Consider the following 21,922-nt stretch of genomic DNA (forward strand, 5'->3'; position numbering starts at 1 on the left):
CTTCCAATTTACCACTCTGACAGACTTCAATGATTTTCATAATTGGTTTCGTAATTGTTTTAGTGCACAATGATTCATTGGTGTCCATAAACATCAGTATCCCATTGTGCAAAGGCACTTTGATTTAAGACACTGCTGTTTTTACAGAAACTGTCATAACTACCTTCCAGCCTCTGTTATGATGCAGTTTCTTCAGAAAGAGCTAAAATCGTATTGTCTGCTTTCTGGAGCTGCAATCATGACTCTGCAACAGAAGGTATAATGTCTTGAAGAGTGTTTTCTGATGCTGTCTTAGCATCCCAGACTTTTCAAACATGTCTGCTTGGTTGATTTAGGCTCTTTCTGACGTGGATGAAAATTAAAAAAAAAAACAAAAAAACACATGTTGCAATAATTAAAGTATTTTTGCAGTCTCTCAAACTTCATTTGAGTTTTGTTTAGCTATCAAAGGGTCATTAACTTATCTATTTATTTTTTTTTTTTTTGGCTACATAAAGGCCTTCAGAAGAAAGTGGAATTACTTCTACAAAACAATCAAACAAACAAAAACCACAAACAACGTAAGAGTCACTCCTGCAATGTGCAGCTCCATTACATGTGAAACAAACATGCTTTGTTAAAGAGCATGTCAAATAAAAAGGCCATTTCTAATTTCATATCTTGTTTTGAGGAAAGTTCTGTTAGTTAGCAGAAAGATTGACTCTAAAGGTTTTCTACAACAAATAGTACTATTTCTTGACTTAATTGAATGTTTTGATATTTCAATTTATTTTTCTTCTTTTATTTTTTTATTTATTTTTAGCTGAACTATCGTGAAATTACACTAACAATGTTTTTGAGTGAAATCCTTTAGAAAAAGGAGACAAAATATAAAATTCAGAGAAATCATTGATGTACATAATTAAATATAAAATGTGCAAAAAAAAACACAACAGACAAACAAAAGGAATAAACCAGAGAATAAATATCTCTCCCCCTTTCTCTACCCCCTCCACTTTTTTTTTTTTTTTTTTTTTTTTGATTTGTTCTTTGTTCAGTAAAAAGATTATGGGGAAAAATCAACAATATATGCTTATCTAGACTGCCTCATCTTCAATGTCAGCTCTAGAGAGAACTTTATGTAATGGAACTGATCCAAAAGATATCAAATCATCTGATTTTTTCAGAGCTCTCAATGATCTTTATATTTTATGCAAACCACTTCTCCTGATCTCATAAGGACTTTAAGTAATAAAAGATATGTATTCCCTGAAAGTACCATGAAAACTATCATTTAGTTCTGTGGAAAAATCAGAAACCTGAAATGAGGACAGTTTTTGAAAAAAAAAAAAAAAAAAAAAAAAAAAAAAGGAAGGTTACATATATTATTCTGGTGTGTCTACTGCTAACTCTACTTTGGAGTAAAAAGTAACAGTCAGGAATTATCTTTAACAGTGGTTAAAGTGGTTTTGTGTTGTCTCTAAGAATATGTTTCCATCATTTCTGCCTAGCTAATTTCAGCTGTCACCAACGTCAAGAGAGTACAATTGGTAAACAGCAGAGAGATAATAATAGGCTTTCTGGGCAGTCCTCAGGAGGTCTGGTTTGACTGCTTTCAAACATCTGGTTGAGCAATTAAACAGAAAGCTAGCTAAAACTGATCAAGGTCACATCCTTGTGAAGACTCATTTTTCTGAAAAAAATCAAGGAACATGGGGTGTCAAAGAGCAGTGTGTGGGGACATCCCAGGAGGGGATGGGTCAAGGGTGACTTCTACCAGCTAGGCTCTCACCAAGAGGCCCATCGACATCCCCAAGCACAGTGAGGGATGAGACAGGACCAGGATCCAACCAGGAGGTGGGGATGGAGACCACGACTCCATAGGAGAGTTCAGGGAGGAGCTGATGGCCCTGGGCTGACCTGAGATGGCCCCAGAGATGAAGGATGAAAGAGGGGGGAGCCTGAAGCTATGGCCTAACTGGTACCCTTGGAAACCTTGTTGGGGTGTGTGGGGGGGAGGCTGTGAAGACCTTTCCGTGGGATACAGTGCACTACACTAAATTAGAATATAGAGAGTAATGTGGATGTTACTGTGAAATATATGACATTACCTTACATCTTCACAAATAATCCATACTTAAATGTATTTGCGTATGAACACATATTCTGAAATGGCAAATGTTGCCTAGAAACTTTACAAAAGACAATTATTAATAAATTGGAGTGAGGAAAGCTTCGTGATCCAAGGGGTCATTACAATTAAAAAAAAAGTTTTAAAACAAAACAGACAAATCTCCAATTTTTAATGCGATTTTCTATGTGGAAATGACTGACTTGCAGTTTTCTGTCCTTCAGATTTATTTTAAAATACTTAATATCTTTAAGAACTTTAAGATCCAAAACAAAACATTTACTCTATCCCCAAATTACTTTTTTTCTCCTTGAGTTATCACCAAAACGTGAAACTGTTTCCAGTTCCTCTGTTTCAGGGAAATTCTTCAGGATTGACAGAAAACAAACAAATTAAGCATTGGTATAATTCTAGATGAATTTTAATGACATTTTTATCTTACCCCCGTAACAGTTGTTTTGAGGTTTAAATTGCATTTTTCATGCATTTTAAACATTGAAAAATCAATATAAGACATAAATCATTACAACATAATGGTAAACATATGAATAAAAAAATAGATATGTGTAAACAAAGTATTAAAAGTTGTAAAAATATCTAAAATGTTATTCAGTTTAAAAGGATCTTGACACAGGAAACTACTGTCCTCTTTTAAGAATTCATCATGGTTATTTTCAGTTGGTAATCTCTCCTCTACTTAAACACCATTAATTCCTTAGCTACTAAGAGAAAATTTCTCACAAAATATTACAATTAATTTGTGCACACATTCTTTTTCCATTTTTACACTTGAAACTATTTAATTTGTATGGTTCTGTAAGACAGAGGAATATGAGCTATGTGAAAGAACGATTATTATTATTATTCAGTGAATCAGATAAGTCAAACACTGAATTTTGTGGTCCAGGTTTTTGTATCAATTACATCCTAGTAAATAGCACTATTTACTGAATTTATAATTGAAATCACAACCTGATCTCCAACAGTAGCATGGTATTTTAAATAATACTTTCTAGCATTGTGCATTTACAAATGTTATGCAGTACTGCACAAACAGCTTTGGAGCTTAGGGATATGGTTTAGTGGGGACTGTTAGTGTTAGGTCAGAGGTTGGACTTGATGATCTTGAGGTCTCTTCCAACCTAGAATCTCTGTGATTCTGTGATTCTGTGTGAACTTTGACATGTCAACTAACTGCAAAATGATATACTTTGAGGAGTAGAAAGAAGTCTTTCTTTGTTATATCTTTCATGTGCTTTTATTTTTAAGTGTTATCCTGAATGGATACTACCAGAAACCACATAGATTTGCTTTTCAAGATGAATCAGAGTAGAAATCATTGAAAGAACGTCTGTTGTAATGGTCTATATGGACGAACTCAATATTATCTGATTTTTCAAATTTACCATTGACAGAGTTGATGAAAAGGTGAACAAAAGAAATAATTTTTCTTTCTAAATGAAAATTGGTATTTCAAGAAGCTAGCATGTGAATTAGCCAAGCATTTCCAAAACAAAAATTTTAAAAGATTGGAAAGTAAATATTCAAATTAATACTTCATGTAAATTCTTTTGATATTTCTTTAAAACAAACAAACAAACAATCAAACAATTTGCTACCTTAAATATATCAAATTCAGAATAATTTTGTAATTATTTCTGGTTCCTTCAAGTTTGTTTTGTTAAATTCAGTTGTTAAAAAGCCCTTTCATTTTCATACCCACTGTCAGACTAAATCTCAGTTTTATTTTTTGTTCGTTTTTTTTTTTTTTTTTTTTTTTTTTTCTCCTTAGAATTTAACTTTAGTTGATTAAAAAATGAACCTGAGGTATTACACTGACCAAGTAGGTCTTAAAAATTTGTTTTTATCTCTCCTGAATGCTGAGAAAATATTGAATACATTAATTATGAAGTGTCCATAAGGAGAATAAAATGAGAAAAGGCATCATCTGAATTGTCTTTTCAGTTTTATATTTTGAAGTTAGTCCTTCTGACTTTGGATATTTGATTCATGGTTTCAACACTTGCAGATAAGTTTCAGTTTCCTCAAAGTGGAGAGCAGTCATTAGCAGCAGGGAACATACATTTGATCTCTGCAAGGAAAATTCTCATATTCCTCCCGAAACTAAGAGTAAAGATTTCTGCTGAGCAGCTCTTCTCAATTTTTATTTGAAATATAATGTCTAACCATCTCTGTGACAGCACTTTCACTCTTCATGTGAATTTCTAGGTCAGACTTGCAGACAGAAAAGAGATTTTGGACAATTTGGTTTTGTTTCAGATAAGCTTCAGCATGTCTGAGTGCCTGGCATTTGAGCATACGAACGATTTCAAGTGCATGGTACACTACTTAGAAACTGTGTCAATCTTCCAGGCTGATTTATTAAGTAAGGTCCTCAGCTGCATCCTGGTCCTATTTGCATGCATAAAAAGGCTAAAGCAGTACACAGAGGCTCACTGAAACCGTTATTTATTCATTCAGGACTGTCACCTCTACAGCACAGGCCATATGGGAGATAAGCTCACAGGAGTCCCTCCCAAGCTCTGCTCCAGGTATTGTGCCAGAGCAGGAAGCGTGCAGCAGAGCTTACAATACCGCCATTGTTCAAATGACATTGTGGTAAGTTCATTGATAATGCAGCCAAGTCAGATAGGCCTAATATGATTTTATTTTATTATGGGGGTGGGGGGGGGGGAGGAACATAAGTCAAATTCTGGTTACTAGAGCAACCCAGAAGTAGCAGAGCATAGAGATGACTGAAAATCATTTTCACCATTCCACCTCAGTGCTAGGGACTTTAAAATATACAGCTCAGAATCACACTTGTTCTGCTTAGGTCTGGTGAAGAAATATATTTTCCTACCACCACCACTCAGAGGACATGGACACTATTATATAAGCAGCTGTTGAAGGTAACACAAGTCTAGAACAGTATCAGGGCAGACTTTTTTTTCCCCCTCCAGATGGAATTTCTCTGGTGCTTTGTCTTCATAAAACACATTACTAAAAAAAAAAAAAAAAAAAAAAAAAAAAAAGTAACCTTATTAGAAAAATCTGAAAAAGATAGCAAGAATGTATTTGAAATAAAAAATTATCTCATCTCATCTCATCTTTCTATCATATATTAATATTCTAGCTTCATGTTGAGGTTTCTTGAGAACTTACAGGTCCCCCAAGGAATAAATACACTTTACATTATATTCAATTTACCAGTTCTGTTTGAAGTATGTGTTGATGACATACATGCTTAACATTTAACTTCCATCTTAACCCATGCTAATTCCTTATAATGCAAACGGCATTTATTAATAACTAGCATATCTTGTGCAAAAGTCATCTATACAACTTCTGCATATCTTCCAAGAACTAATTACATGGATATATGTAAACCTTTCTTAGAAAACACAAGTTTTAAAGCTTGTTTCTGTTCTTTTCAGGAAACAAAAGACAGAGGAGTAATTGCTTCATTTTCAATTATTCAGTCAGCTTAAAATGCAGTATAAAATATTAAAGGGCAAACCTTTCTATTAATTATGATTGGGTACTTTTTGCTTAGCTTCTAATTCCAGCAGATTTAGACAGTCACCTCTTCATAATTGTTATCCTTTTCTATTTAGTGTAAACCTAGATTAGTTAGTGTAGCGACACTGTAAAGAAGAAATTCTCTTCGTGACTGTCCTGCTAGCAGCCCTTTTCTCATAGAAATCCATTGTAAGAATCATCTGGGTTTGACTGAGGCAAGTAGCACCCCAAAAAAAAGGTAGTCAAAAAGACACTTGCAGGTGTGAGTATTGTTTGACCACAGAGTTGTAGGAACTTGCAAGGTCATTTGTGTTGAAGCACCAGCTCAGTTCCCCTAAAGACATTGAGCACTCAGATAAGACACCAAGGAAGCACAAACTGCTCCTTGTGGGCACCATTCAGGGCAGCCCTTGGAAATAGAGCAGGTGTTTCACAGGGAGGGAGATGCCTGCACCTCCCAGCTGTGGAAAACTCACCAGCTACCACAGCAGCTGCCATACAACTACATGGGAAAAAAAAGAGAGAGGATGGATGCATAGCTGAAGACTCCGAAAACCATCATTTTAATGGAAACCTTGGTGATAAGAGTCAGAAAGCGTGGTACTCTGTGGTCAATTTCAGTATTCTGATGGAGATAGGCTAATAAAAAATAATTAAAATAAATAAATAAAAATAATAATAATAATAAACTTGCTCAGAAGTGACTTTTATGTGAAAATTTATGTGAAAAGTGAGATTCATTTTAAATAATATTGTGATTTGAGATATTAGAGTGAAAATAAGAATTTCTAGGTGTCATTATAGTAGGGTATCTGCTACAGGTCACCTGGTTAGGAAGAACAAGTGGATGAGGCCCTTTACAGTCAGATAGGAGGAACCTTACATTCACAAATCCTGATCCTCATGGGCGACTCCAACTACCCCAATATCTTGTGGAGGGACAACACAGCAAGGCATAAACAATCTAGGAAATTCTTGGAATGTGTTGATGATAACTTACTTCTCCGAGTGATAGAGAAGACAATGAGGAAAGGTGCTATGTTGGACCACATTCTCACTAACAAGGAGAAGCTTCTGGAAAATATGAAGGTCAAAGGTAACCTTAGCTGCAGTAACCATGAACTGGTGGAGTTCAAGATCCTTAGGGCAGAGAGGAGACACACAGCAAAGTCACAGTCCGGGACATTGGGAAAATAAGCTGGCCTTTTCAAGGATCTTCTCAGTAGAATGCTGTGGGATAAAGCCCTGGAGGGAGGAGGAGCCCAAGAAAGCTGGTTAATATCCAAGGATTACCTTCTTCAAGCTTAAGAGAGATGACTCCCAACAAAGACAATGTCAGACAAAAAATTCAGGAGGCATCCATGTATGAACAAGGAGCTTCTGGCCAAAGTCAACCACAAAAAGGAAGCCTAAAGAGGGTGAAAGCAAGAATGGGTAGCCTGGGAGGAATACAGAGATGTTGTCCAATCAGCCAGGGATCAATTTAGGACAGCTAAAGCCCTAATAGATTTGAATCTGACCACTGACATCAAGGGCGACATGAAGGGCTTCTACAGGTACCTCAATGACAAAAGCAAGAGTAGGAGAAATATGGACCCTCTCCTGAAGGAAACAGGAGACCTAGTTACCTGGAACAGTGAAGACACTGAGGTACTGAATGCCCTCTTTGCCTCAATCTTTATCAGGAAGTCTGGTCTTCAGGAATCCCAGGTCCCAGATGCTAGGCCGAATGGCTACAGCAAGAAAGATGTACTGTTGGTAGAAAAGGATCAGGTCAGGGAATACTTGAGCAAACTGGGCATTCACAGTTTCTTGGGCTCTGATGGGATGCATGCACAAGTGCTAAGGGAGCTGCAGATGTGATTGCGAGGCCACTCTATAATCTTTTCTCAACCATTGCAACTGGGAGAATTACTTGAAGACTGGAGGAAAACAAATGTCACTACTATCCTCAAAAAGGGCAAGAAGGCAGACCCAGGAACAACAGGCCAGGAAACCTCACCTTGATCCCAGGGAAGGTGATGCTGGAAACCATTTCTAAGCACATGAAGAAAATCATTATGAGTAGTCAGCATGCATTCAGCAGTGGGGAATTGTGCCTGGACAACCTGATATGCTTCTACAATGAAATCACAAGCCTGATAGGTAAGGGGTTGGGGTGAGCAGTAAATATTGTCTTTGTGGTCTTCAGTAGGGCCTTCAACACTGCCCAGCATAAGATGCTCACAGAGGAGCTATTGAAGTTTGGGCTGGATGAGCAGATAGTGATGTGGATCAAAAATTGGTTGAACAGCTAGAACCAGAGGGTAGTGGTCAGTGGTGCAAAGTCTAGTTTGAGACCAGTAACAAGTGGAGTATTCCAGGGGTCAATATTTGATTCAGTCTTGTTTAACATCTTCATTAACTATCTGGAAAACAGAATGCACCCTCAGCAAATTCACACTTGACACAAAACTGGGGGAAGTGGCTTACTCACCAGAACACCATGCAGCCTATGTGCCCTTGCTGCCAAGAAAACTGATGGCATTCTTGGATGCATTAGGCAAAGTATCACCAACAGGTCAAGAGAGGTGACCCTTTGCCTCTACTCAACATTGCTGAGGCCACACCCGGAGTACTGGAACCAGTTCTGGGCCCCCCAGAACAAGAGACATGGACATACTGGAAAGAGTCCAGAGTAGGGTCACCAAGTTGATCAAGGGACTGGAGCACCTCTCCTGTGAAGAGAGGCTGAGAGAGCTGGGACTCTTCAGCCTGGAGAAGAGGAGGCTCAGGAGTCTTATCAATGTCTATAAATTTGTAAATAAAAGGTGCAAAGAAGACAGAGCCATGCTATTTTCAGTGGTGCTCAGTGTCAGGAGAAGAGGTAATGGGCACAAACTGGAACACAAGAGGTTTTGTCTAAACAAGAAACACTTTACTGTGCAGGTGACAGAGCACTGGACCAGTAGAGTCTCCCTCCTTGCAGGCCTTCAAAAGGCAACTGGGCATGGTGCTGGGCAACCTGCTTTAAGTGACCCTGCTTGAGCAGGGGATTTAGACCAGATGAACTCCAAAGGCCTCTTCCAACCTTAACCATTCTGTGATTGCGATTTTCTAACAGTCACTCTGGAAAACATAGGCTTTCTGGAAGCATGACACTGTCTTTAGGAAGACAATGAAGCTATCTGGTGTTTACTGGTATTATTTCAGTTGCTTTGGGGATTAATTTAATAATCTTAGGGGCACTTGTTGGGAGATAAGAGGACTTTGCACTTACTGGGAATCAGAAGAATTTTAAGCTTTTTCTCCATAACTTGATGAACCAGAAACCCATTTCAGTTTGCAAACACTCATTCTTGCATATTTCTCTGTAGCTCTATGGAAAGCATTAAATTTGCAGAATTGTTTTAAAATCTGATTTGATGCACTGACATTATCATGAGATTAAATGGCTTAGTTTGTAAACAGTTTTAAAAGTCTACAACATGACTAGTAGCACAGATTTTTGTGCACTCTTACTGACTCTAGTTGAAGGAAAATAGAGAAACGAATAAAGTACCATGACAGAACCAGCAACACTCAGACTTAAAAGGTATTTCTGACCCATCGGGCACACTGTTTTATCTTGGTGGTTTAGTCACCTCTTAGTGATGAAATTACTTCCTGACCCCACAGTGATACTGTGAAAAATATTCCTTGTCTTCCTGAATCAGCGAACTGCTTCAAGAACACTATAGGAATGCTGTGTAACTATATAAATAATTTACTGATGATAAAGTTCTATCATATTGCAAAGAAATAAAAGAACATTTTCTTTTCTGGCCTAGTACGATGGATAATTCTGGGATAGAGAGACAAGTACCATTTCTACATCACCCTGTGAAAAGAAAATTAGCTCAGGAACGCTTCTTATTTCCCAAATAACTGAATCCCCTCCCATTGTCTGTCAAAGCAAATATGACAAGATCATGAATTACACTGATATCATGCAGTTTAACCTTTTTCTAAATGTATTTGCTCAAAGTTTCAGTGAAGGGAAAAAGAAACAAGACCTATTACAACTGGAATAAGGCAACACCTAGAATCTCTTTGACCTCCCTTGAATTTTATGTAATGATAGGGGCTCATAAAATGAAGGAGGAAGCTTGTTTTCTTCTTTGGCTTTAAAATCCCCAGTTCGCTGAAGCCTTAGACTGGCTATATTTCAATTTGCATAGAAGAGGCTACTATGGTAACCCTCTGTGTTGCTAGGGGAACCATTTAATAATTAGTTCCTTTAAAACTAATTCACCTTTAATAGAGTTAGAGATTACACACAACACTTCCAAAAGGTGTGAACTTTGTGGGAAAGAGTCATGCTACTGTTTATAGCAAGTAAGAAATGCACCTTTTTCTCCTTTAAAAAAGGAAGCACAATTATTCCTTTTGTAAAGTCCCCAGCTGTCCATCCATATATATTTATACAACTGGCATCCCATCTCCAGTCTCTAATGTTTTTATTGTTTGGAAAAGATGTACTAAATATTACAAAATCTCAACAGGACTGCACCAATTCAGACTTTTCTCAAATCAGTGTCTTCACATCTCTATGGTATTCTGCTCTAGCAAAAAAATGCATGCAGGACAACTCTGTTCTTCCACCATCTTCAGTAAAAGGGATGAAGTTTATTACCAGCAACAGTACAGAATAGACATATGGCATTGGACCATGTACCTCAGGTCAGAGAAGGCCTCAGGATGGCTGGGCAGAGCCATGAGGACAGGGACAGCTCAGTGGGGCCCATGGCTACACAGGGCTGTAAGGAGCTGAAGACCAGCCCTACTGCATCAGGATTTGACTGCCCAGTGGGCTGAAATGGCATCCCGGGCCATGGGCAAATGGGGGAGATGGGCAGGGCTGGTTGGGCCTGGCAGAGCCCTCAGGGCCCAGACACTTTAAACTAGGCACTTGAAGCAGTTTTGAACTTCAGGAAAAATTGATTTCAGGTCTAGGCTACAAGGCTCAGATGTGAATTCCATAAATGACAATTCAACAGCTGTGAAATATGAATCTGAATGCACGCTTACTGCCTAATTTACCCACTAGGAATACAGCTTTTAGAGCCATTCTCTACTTGCCTCACTGCTCAGTGGGGTTTGGAAGTTTAGGGTGAGAAAGGCCCACCACTGATGACATTTTTACTTCTAATCACCATAGTTTAGTTTGATACCCCTGCAAGCTGATATGGTCCCCAAATGCACCAATCTGTCCTTGCTGTAACATGAGGCTGAGGCTGACACAATTAATCTGACAGCCTGACGGTCTTTTTTTTTTTTTTTTTTTTTTTTTTTTTTTTTTTTTTTTATGTATGTAGCTATTACTAAAGACATCCCTTTGAAATGTGACCAGAAAAATAGTGAGGATGCATAAATTTTATAATCACTGCCAATTTGTCTGGCTTTTCATCTCAAAATATTAGGTAACATCTGATAAAGAACCCTCCTCCCCATTCCCAGCACTTCTTTTCAAGCAGAACCAATGAATCTGTCTGACTCTAGGAGCTATAAAAGCAAAGCAGATGGCACACTTATCACCTAGAAAACCAATTGCACAACCTTGTCCTTTAGAAGCGTCTCTAGTGAGGAGGGAACTTGCTAATGACAGCAATTAGCATCATGGAAATACCAGGAAGGCTAGAACCTTGCAGACAACGTTTCTGATAAACTCAGGGATTGATGCTTTTGAATCCATCCAGACAGGTAGAAACCATTAGTGTCTAACATTAATTCATCACAACTAATCAGCTCCTATGGGTTTTTAGTTTGGTGTAACAGTAGCTTGTAAGTAAATGACTCTTCCTAAATCAAGGAGAAAAGTGGAAATCTTTGTCTTCTGCAGGAGTACCAGAGCCTCCCGTTTTCATTTATTACTTTCTACTGTACAGGCATTCAACATCAAGCTGTCTTGTATGCTGTGTTTTAGTGAAAGTCACTCTTTCTCCTCTAAATAGGAGAAGAGAGAAAGGGAGAAATGCTCCACAATTTAGTTGAATGAACTGTGTGCACAGAAACTTATTTCTATATGGCTTTAGCCTGTGATTTTATTCTGTAGTTGCAAGACTCCTTGAGAAAGTTGCAATGATAGGCACAGAAGTGCTTGGTTAGATCAGGACACGGTTTTCAAGGAACTACAGTGTGCAGAAGACTAATTTGGAAGGGCCTTTGCAACAACATATATAAACTGAGCCCTCTTACTAATCTTGATTTATTAAAATAAGTTGCAAATGTTGCATCTTATAAATTATTTTTCTTAATAACTGAGTTGCATTATAAGTACATTTTTTTCTTGGTACAGCTCACAAAAACATTTTGGTCACAACAACAGTAAGCTGACTTTTTCTTGAAGTCGAGGAACTCTATCAATTCCTTAATGAGACACGTCCCTTTTTTTTCTTTAGCGCATATCCCAGGCTAAGTGCTTTCCCCCTTGTAGGTTATGGGCCACGTAGTGAGATTAAGTCTTGTTCCAGCAAGTAACCTTGTGTTTTGCCCTGGTGACTCAGTGGGAGAAATCCAGAAAAATCATAATTCTAAAAATTCTCCAAAATTCCAAGTAGTTTGAGTGGTGAAAGCTCCCAAAAGCCTAAAGTAAAACAGTTCACTAATGTTATCTTCCATTTAAAACTGAATAAAATTTGATCTCTATGCAGATTTATTACACAGGTAAAAAACTCTACAACACTCATTAGGAAAAATATTTGTCAAATAAAGCTGAAATAAATCAGGTAAATCTATTTTAAGTTCAACTATATTTATTCTCTGAATCTTCATATTAGAATTTTCATCTACAAGTTATTTTTCTTAATTTAGAGTCATTACAGGCTCATTTTAACCTGAAAAAATGTGTTTCTTATTTTATTAAGGTGAATTCTTCACAATTGCGTAATTCCTTATTATTAAAAGTGGGACTAAGGGAACATGAATGCCTGGAAACAATGATCATATATATATATAGACTATATATATATACAAATATATATATACACATGCCTGTTTTTCCACTTTTGTTGAGTGGTTCAGGTCTTGTGCCAGGTCAACAACCTGTGGCTAAATTAAAATTCTATCCATGACAGAAATTCATCAGTACCTACAGTGACTCTGGGACTATCGAGGGCCTGGACAGATAAACTGGGAACTTTGACTGAGCTGTTTGATCTCTCTCAGTGCTTTCTCCAGTCAGAAAAGTGGTACATTAACAAGGCAGTGTCTGGCATCTCACACAGTCACATTTGTTCAGAAGATCAATAAAAGACCCCTGTTCACAGGGAAGTCTATCTGTTACCTTTTATAAGCCCTGAATTCACTTAGCAAACCACAAAGAACAAGAATACAATAGAAATTCATTTACTTTGATCACAGCCAGATCTTGACATTTAGTTTCTACTGTAAGGACAATAATTCTGAATGGTTCGATGTTTTTCCCCTCCCGAGCTATAACACTAAAAAGCCAGTGCTAGTAAGTACTGGAATAAAAATAATTTTAACTCAAAAGATATGAAAATCTAGCAAGACTGTTCCAAGACATAAGTCATATTTGTGAAGCTTTGGTCTACTAGTTATTTTGAATATCTCTTAAGTGTTGTTTTCCACACATCTAGTAAATAAATGCACCTTAAAAAATTGCCACAGGCTATAGCTCGACTGTAAAGAAATCTAAAGATCTCAAATTGTTTACATTCAGTCAGTAAACAAATAGTTTGTGAATTAAGACTACTGTAATAGTCAGAAATTCACAGCAACATGAGAGAAGAGTGTGCCAAAGTTCTCCCCTTGAAACACTAATGGTCTTACATGAATAGAAACATGTATTTCTGATAAAATAAGAGTCATTGACTTGTTTCCTTCATCGTTCTCAGTATAATTCTCTTGCCATGAAAACAAAAAACTTTCAGAATAAAAATATTCTGCCCATGACAGGGGGTTGGAACTAGATGATCTTTAAGGTCTCTTCCAACCCAAGCCATTCCATCATTCTTTCTAGACACATTTTATTTTATTTTATTTTATTTTATTTTATTTTATTTTATTTTATTTTATTTTATTTTATTTTATTTTATTTTATTTTATTTTTAAAGGATACTTTTTCACAACATAATACACTTTCCTTGTGGTCTTTAGAATTTTTTCTTTATGTGTTGTTGATCTTGTAAAAAGCACCTTATGAACAATAGAGTAATATTAATGTAATTGTAAAGTCTTCTGGCTTTCTTAGGCTTTTATTTTACTGGGATTTGTTATTTTGTAACTTCACACATTTCTGATGTCAGTTGTATTAATCACAATAGGAATCTAAAAAGCAAGCATCACTCGGGAATCTTGTGTTCACCATTTGAGATTGCTCACAACTCTCAGTAAGTACATCGTTAACAGGAAAACGGCTCTCTCAAAGCTGCTCACAAAGATTTCAGAGTAGCTAGCAGTGTAGAATATCTCAGACATTGACTTCCCCAGCTATGATTTTATCTCTTTCCAGACCTGAGAGTAGACTAGACAGCCAAACCAATTTCTATTTTACAGCATCTTACCCCCAAAAACTGTGTACTTCCCCACAGTTTCAGTTTAGATTAGGTCATGACATTTCTTCTGGTTGAATTTACTGTAAAGCTGATCTCTTGCAATCCCTCCACATCCCTCTCCTTTTTGCAGAAGTCTGCAAGACCTCTCATGATCAAGCTCCATGTCACTTCTCCTCTCATAGGTTCCCCAAATCCCACATGGCAGTAATGACATCTGCTTCTTTTTCTTCCTGTACATCTGTCTATGTACTGGACAATATACTGCACTTTTTTTCTTCTCTCCCATGTGCTTGAGTTCAGAATATCAGTCCCTCTGCTGTGTACAGTCTATGTACATTTTATTTCCTCTCTTCATAATTTCCAGTCATATACCTAAAATGTACCTAAAAATCTTACTGACATGCTTCTCACCAGAAACCTTTTCACCCCCAAACCCCTTCTCTTGTGTGCTGGGTTTGGCTGGGATGTTAACTTTCCCTGCAGCAGCCCATACAGTGCTGTGCTCTGCACTTGTATCTAGAACAGCAGTGTTATCACACCAGTGGTGCGTCTGCTGCTGAGCAGTGCTGGCACAACATCAGGACTCTCCTTAAGCCTCTTAAAGGGTGGGCAAAAAAAAGTGAGAAAAGAAATATCACCAGGGCAGCTGACCTAAACCAATCAAAGGAATATTCCATATCATATGATGTCACACTCAGCAATAAAAGGTGGGAACAGAAAGAAGAGGGGAGAGGTGGGCTCTCATTGTGAAAACATTGGACCTCCTCCTGAACACTGGCTACATGCATTGAGGCCCTGCTTCAAGGACGTGGTCAAGCATTGCTCATTTGTGGGAAGTAGAGAATAATTTCTTTCATCTGCACTTCCACATAGCCTTTATTTGTTTTGTTTGTTTTGTTTCTGTTTTTTTTTTTTTTTTTTCCCCTCCCTTTTCCCCTTTCCCTTTTTTTCCCCTTTAGTTAAATTGTTTAGTTAATAATAATCTTTCCCTATTAATAATAATTATTATTAATTATATATAATTATTATATATAATTATTATAATATATTATAATAATTATTATATTATATATTATATATTTTATATATATTAGAATATATATTATATATTATATATATTATTATTATTATTTTCCCTTTAAATTATCCTTATCTCAACCTATGAGTTGTTCTTTACCTTACTTCTTCCCCTCCTCATCTAAGGAGGGGGAGTGAGAGAGCAGTCGTGGTGTTTAGCTGCCTATCACAATAAAACCACCACATCTTGCCAAATAATGTATATTAATATACATTAATATACAAAAAGCTGAATATACAGCTTTTGTATATTAACCCCATTGTGTCTGGCCAATAGTAATGGAAATCACTGATCTGAATAGCAGTAAATATAACTCGCTCATAGATAAGTAATTTATATGTCTCAACAGTATGTTTTCTATTTCTTTGCATAGTTTCTTTCTGATTTCTTTCCCCAGATGAATAGCCTATGACTCAATAACACTATAAAATCCCCCGAGATTATAAATTCTAGTACAAAGTTTAGAAGTTGCCATACTGAGTCCATCCAGAAGGTTGAAGAGGTGTCAAGTTCCTGAGAATTGTGACTGTGGTCTCACTTTACTTGTCATGGGGGATAAGATTTTGGGATTTTGTTAGCATGGACCATGGAAATCTCATATAGCACAAAGAACTGTAAATTTCACAAATCCTTGCAATAGCTTTATTTATGACATGCGTTGGTGATGAGTTTCAAGTTCATAAAGTAAATACTTTGTCCTTCATGAACTGTACAGTTCTTAGTCCATCAAATGACACTATGTAGTGTCAGACTGTTTTTGAAGAAGACTATACAATAAAACCTATGCTGTGCTTGCCCCAATCACCTGCTGCACTTGCAGCTCATGTTTCTGCTTTGACCCCAAGAACATCTGGCAGAAACTGGTAGTCAGCAGTTTGAGAAATAGATAACACTGAAAAACAAATCAGCTAACATTTTGGACAAAATTTTCTTAATAACAGAACTAAATGTAAGACGTTAGTGTGTTACCAGGCCTTTGATGAGATCTTAGTGATATGCTGCCGAACTAACTGCATTTAAGTTTTGGTTGAGATCAGGAAACAAATTGCATTGTGCTCAGGATTTTTCTTCAGCCAAGCATTTAATCCTGAACAAGAGATAATGAAAGTATTGATGGCTTTGCCAACTTTTGTTTCAAAACTCATTTTATGAAATTGGCTTATCAGGATTTGGAATTTTTCCCTCTTAACTTTTTACAGAGTTTCGTTATAAATGTAATTGTGTCAGAATTTAAGCCATAAAGTTATATGAATCATGGCTCTCAAACATATTTTTTCTAAGTAGCTCATGATGCAGTAAAAGGAATTTACTCCACTGTTTATTAGACTTATAAATCTCTCCATATAAGTGCCTGAGTCCACCACTTCAGGATGCATCCATACAAATACCTTACTTCTAAGTTCAAGCTGTTATTCAAGCTAAAAACCCTCTATTGACCACACAATGTGTTACCTCAGATTTTGGCTTTAGTCCAGAACAAGGCAAATGGCAGCCCTAGCAGAAATATTTTGTGCTTAAAGGGAAGCACATTTCTGTTTTTCAAACACAGAAACACAAATTTTCTGGCTTCTGCAGAAATTTTGCCTTCTTCAAGCAGTGTTGAAGAGGTGTCATGAACAGGTTGGTGCTGGGAGACAGAGCCCACATTTGTCAAGGATGCACAGAGCGTATGTGTACACAGTGAGGTCAAATGATTCTCTGAAGTGAGGACACCTCAGAGAAGCAACCAGTAAGACAAACATTTATGACAGAATATTGCTTATGTGTCCTTAATTCCTAAAAGCCTAAAGGATGATAAGATTTCTGTATGATAACTTGCTTTGGATGGCCATCATGACTGTATATTTAAACAGAAAAATGACTGACACCTGGAATAACTTACTGCAACAAGTTCCTTAAGAGGCAAAAAGAAGCTTCCAATAGATACAGCAGCATACCTTAAATGTTTTGTGGCTAATGACCCAAAGGAATAAAGACAGACCCGGTTCCTCGTTCTCTTGAGGAAACTAACAGGAGGAGACTGAAAGGGCTCAGGCCTCGAAAGGTCAGTGAAAAAGAAATTCTCAATGGCGAAACAACTTTTATGGTTAGTCCTTGCACACAATGAGACCTATAGTTTCTTAGGAACTTGTTCAATGAGATTTCGACCCCCCCCAACCCCCCCCCCCCCCCCCCTTTTTTTTTTTTTTTTTTTCTGCTACTATCATTGTCCTTCTGGGAACAGAACTGATGTCATGCTGTATTGCTGGGATTTTTGCAAGACATGGAATTCCCTGGGACATTTATTTATGAAGAAAATGGACTGTGGAAAGGTGACATAGAATTTGAATTCTGATGGCCACTGAGGTCATGGGAGATGATACAATTCCCTTTACCGTTCCTACCTGCCTTACACATTCATCACTTCTCTCTTGGGAAATGTTGAGACTTTTAGAGCATCTTATGGGCAGAAGATTTCCTTAAATAACCATGAGAATTAGTGAAACTATGGGTTAGGAAGTTTGGCAGAATTGCATGGGACTTGCACATGCAATGTCAGAGTTCTTGAGATTTATTTTGCTTTGTTTTGTTTTTCCTAAAGTGTAAAGAGGAAATGGCTAATTGGCAATCATTGTATCATCTTAAGTTGAAAGTGTGAGTGTAGTAGAAAAAGTGCAACCATTTCCTTTCTTACTCAGTGATTTTCCTTCCTGTGTGATTTTAGTCTTACGTACCTATTTTGCAGACTAAAATAAGCTTTTAGCATTATTTACTGCTTAGTCCTGCTGAGCCAGCACGCCCCCAGGGGAGTGAGCTGCACTCTATTAGGACTCCCACGTAAGCAGCAACATGAATAAGTGAGTTTGAATCACATAATCTTTTCTACTGAGGGTGTTCGTGACTGTCTTGGTAAGAACCTACTTGCCTTTTCAGTCCCAGATCAAGCTTGCAGGGCTGGCAGTCAGGAATACTACTCTTTAAGCAGAGTTTGATTTACCACATTCAGTTTAATGGAAATGTCTGGGGAAAAAAATTAGTGAAGAATTTATATTTGCATTAACTGTCAACAAACAGGATCAACACAGCCTCTTGGAGATAGTTCTAGTACAGTTTTGATTACATGTTATTTGAGAATTGCAGATGATAATTAAACTTGAAATAAGCTTAATATAATTCACAGAATATCAGTTTTGTTTAGCCTGGTGAGATACTCCTATACTCTTTCTATTCATGCATCTTTAGCCAAATCTACACTTTACTCCGCTCTGATGTAAATATTAAGAACAAATCTGCATCTGGAGATCTGCAGACTTGCATTAGAAACTGTGTCAGAAGAAAATATATACCGAAGTGGCAAATTGAATGACTGCTTTAAAAAATGAAGGGGAAAAAGAGATGGGAAACCACTGAACTATAAATGGAGGGGGGGTAGGGGGGGTGGAAGAATATGATGCCTGTAGGAAGAATAACATTCAAATCTGAGAGGAATGAGTGTTGTAAACAGCTTCTTTTTCTATCTTTGGGTACTATCTTGTGACATTAGAGAGAGAAGTTATTAGACCAACATAATTTCCAGATGTGTTGAGCTACCTCACTTCAAGATCAAGTCCTGCAGTCAGAACTGAGTGAGATCAACTATGAAAAGCATCAGAGGTCGACATAAAATATTTTGTCTTGCATCCTGTAGTTTCAGTTAGACATATATGGAATTATAACCCCAAGTCTACCTCAACTCCATTTCCTGGTAAATCTTATTGTTTTATTTAACAGGAAGAAAGGACTACTGAAAGAAATAGGAAGCCAAAAGAGATCAGTGAAGAAAATAAATCTTCCAACATAAGAAAATATAAAGCAGGTAAGAGAAGGGAGGTAAGAGGGCAATAGAAAAAAATGAAATAAAATGAAATTTCATAAACATGGGCGTAAATGTTTTTTTGTCTCTTGAAGGAGCATTCAACAATATGTGACATTGCATATAATCAATTCCAAGCAGGACATAAAACACTTTAGAAAGGGTGACAACTAATTTTCTAAGTGACTCGTCTTTAATGATCTCTTTTATTCAGTTTATTGTTACAGCAGACATTTTGTTGCTGCACTGAACTTTATAGATCACTTATAGCCAAAACTGCATTATTTTCCATGAGAAAGGATTCACTTACTTTTATTTTTGCATGCTCTTTGTTCTTCTATTCTGAAAATGAGCTTTGCTACTTCATGTATTTCTCAACTCAGTTACTGCATTGCTAAAATATTGTTTCTAGCTTGTTTGTTTCTTTTTTATTCCCTGCATTTACCACATTAGTTGTTTAATAAATAAATAAATAAATAAATAAAAAGTAAAAATTGACCAAGTTCTTTTGTCCCCTTTATTCTGAACCTTCAATTTCCTGTTTGCAGAATCATTTCTCAGATATAAATTCTTGGTATTGAACAAGAACAAGATGTCTTTGTTACACTGAATTATCTAATAGTAATAATAGAATTTATTAATATTTTATTGGCTTGCTTTCAAAAGGTTAAGAGCTTCAGTAAAGCCATGGCCTCCTGTTCCACCACATCTTCTCCTAGTGTTGCTCAGCCTCCAGGAATTCTGTGTCACTGTGGTCCTCCTTGCTGTGTTTGTGTAGATACTGTGGAGACGGCTCTCTCCTGCAACCAGACAGAGTGAAAAGACAGGGAGAGATTTTTTTTGCCCCAGAAAGTGGTCTTTGTCAGGATTCAAAATGTCTTAGCAGAGTTGAAGGAGCTTTTCTGCTTGTGAAAGGAAGAGAGGAGTAGAGAAGAGGAAAAGCCAGACAGACACCCTCAGCCCAGGGCATTCATAGGGTCACAGAATCACAGAATGGTTGGAAGGGGCTTAAAGATCATCTAGTTCCAACCACCCTGCAGGTACACCTTCCCACACCTTGCTCATCCAACCTGGCCTTAAACACCTCCAGGGCTAGGGCATCCACAACATCTCTGGACAAACTTTCCCAGTGCCTTACCATCCTCATAGTAAAGAATTTCTTCCTTCTGCCTTTCTGTCCTGTCCTGTCATTGAAATGTACCAAGTTGCTTGACTTTTTTTGTAGTCTCCACAAAGGCAGATCACTTATTTCCTCTCGGCAAAATAAATTGTATCAGAAATATCCATCAAGGAATAAGACATTAAGGAAAATATCTGAAGGGGCTTCAGTTTGGCTCGCTCACCTAAAATAAAGATAAAAAGGTATATAATCTTCCTTCTGCTCCTGAATAATATTGAATTACTGCCATGCATTGTGGTTTTTACTGAGGTTTTGCCACAAAAAATATCTTACATGCATGGGATTTGAGCAAAAGACATCACAACACCCACTTATAATAACTGCCATGTGTCAAGACATTATTTCATCTGCCTGACATATTTTATTCATGCATATTTAGGAATTTCTGCAGAAACCAGTTAAACACTGGGGATGATTTGAAACCACTGGAATTAAATATGTGCTGTTCCATAATGAGATATTAAGGCAGATCTATCCCTTGATAAGGAAAAATGTATTTTCTGAAGTGAATCCCAACATAATTTTCAGACGAGAACAAAACACGTTGTAAAATGGCGGGGAAGGGAGTTTGAAAGAGAATCTTAAAATCAAATTGAATATTACTAAATGAATGCAGAAAATTCAAATGAAGTTCTAATAACATTAAAATGTGGTTTTATAGCATAAGAACAATAGCTATTTTTAAGCTCATTTTCATAGTTTATTGGTTCTTATATAAACACTGGAAGCACATTATTTTTCTTAGAATTTAGATAAAGCGTATGATGAGAGATTTGATGAATACTTGAGCAATACAGATTTGTTTGCAACATGTATGTAATAGCCTTAGTAAAATCAATGGATTTAAAGCTGTTCACACCACCTGTGGACTAGGCATTATTTATTTAACTGATTCTCATCTAAATGAAAGGCTGATGGAGCAAAGTAGCCTGGGAATCTCTCTAGAAATATTTCAGAAGTGCTTCCCCCTGCTTCACCTCTTGTCCTCCTTTACAGTACATATTATCTTACTATATTGAGATATTTTATTTTATGGCTTTCCAAGAAGGAACAATGAAATAATTAATTAGACAATGATAGCAATGCCTTTTTAAGCTTGAAACCATTTTATCAGTGTATTGACTTGAAGGCCAAGAAAAATAAATATTATTTTAGAACAATAACAGCCACAAAAATAATTTAATTCCATAATTATCTGCTGAGGACAACATCTTGATAAAATTACCAAAATAAGGTTTTAACAAGACAAATTGGACTTTCAGACTTAGAATGTAATCTTATAGATATGTTCACAGGGGTTGATAACAGTTTTTATGTCCAAAGGATCTCATAGCATGTCTGAGAGAATGACCAGACTAGTTCTCTTTCTGGCTACTAAAAACATGCACAACAATTCTTCTTGTATATTTGGAGAGACTAACTTTTTAGTATAACTGCAATATAATAGCTGCTGACTTCCATAACAGCCTCTGAAAAACTTTGGGTTGTTGGATCTTTCTCATTTTGTAAAAGCATTGCAACATGTTGGTAATTTCACTTGCAAAGATCCCAAGGCAGAAAAAAAAGGTGTTCAACTATAGCTGGAATCCATTCTGTCCCATTTCTGCTTTATCTTCTGTTATTGCTGAAAGGTTTGTGTGAAAAGAAAGGTCTTGATCTGAAC

General features: G+C 36.9%; 1 long non-coding RNA gene across 3 annotated transcripts in view; it reads left to right on the forward strand.

Annotated features, from left to right (window-relative positions):
- Positions 1–18,693: 18,693 nt before the first annotated feature.
- LOC137845393 (uncharacterized) overlaps positions 18,694–21,922 on the forward strand; it is a 43,287-nt gene continuing 40,058 nt past the window's right edge. For 2 of the 3 annotated variants that reach the window (XR_011090207.1, XR_011090209.1), the window contains exon 1: positions 18,895–19,082. This is a non-coding gene — a long non-coding RNA (uncharacterized lncRNA). The other variant, XR_011090208.1, reaches the window with a different exon arrangement.

This window comes from Anas acuta, chromosome 1 (assembly GCF_963932015.1).
Source record: "Anas acuta chromosome 1, bAnaAcu1.1, whole genome shotgun sequence".
Lineage (NCBI taxonomy): Eukaryota > Metazoa > Chordata > Aves > Anseriformes > Anatidae > Anas > Anas acuta.